Below are 217 nucleotides of genomic sequence, written 5' to 3'. Positions count from 1 at the left end.
CTGCTGCTGCAGATTTGGGTGGGAGAGGCTGCGGAAAGGGCGCAACGGAAAGAAATTTAATTTGGTGAGAGAAAAATAAAAAAAAGAAAAAAAAAAGAAAAAGAGACAGAGACAGATGAATATAGATAAATATCTTTCTCTTTCTCTTTCTTTCCTTCTTTTTATATTTGTTTGGCTCTCTGTATATGTATATATATGTGTGTGCGTATATATATAT

This window comes from Eimeria mitis, genomic scaffold (genome assembly GCF_000499745.2).
Source record: "Eimeria mitis Houghton genomic scaffold, Emh_scaff3255, whole genome shotgun sequence".
In the NCBI taxonomy this organism is placed as follows: Eukaryota; Apicomplexa; class Conoidasida; order Eucoccidiorida; family Eimeriidae; genus Eimeria; species Eimeria mitis.
The sequence above is the reverse complement of the archived record's forward strand: the minus strand, read 5'-3'. Positions refer to the sequence as shown.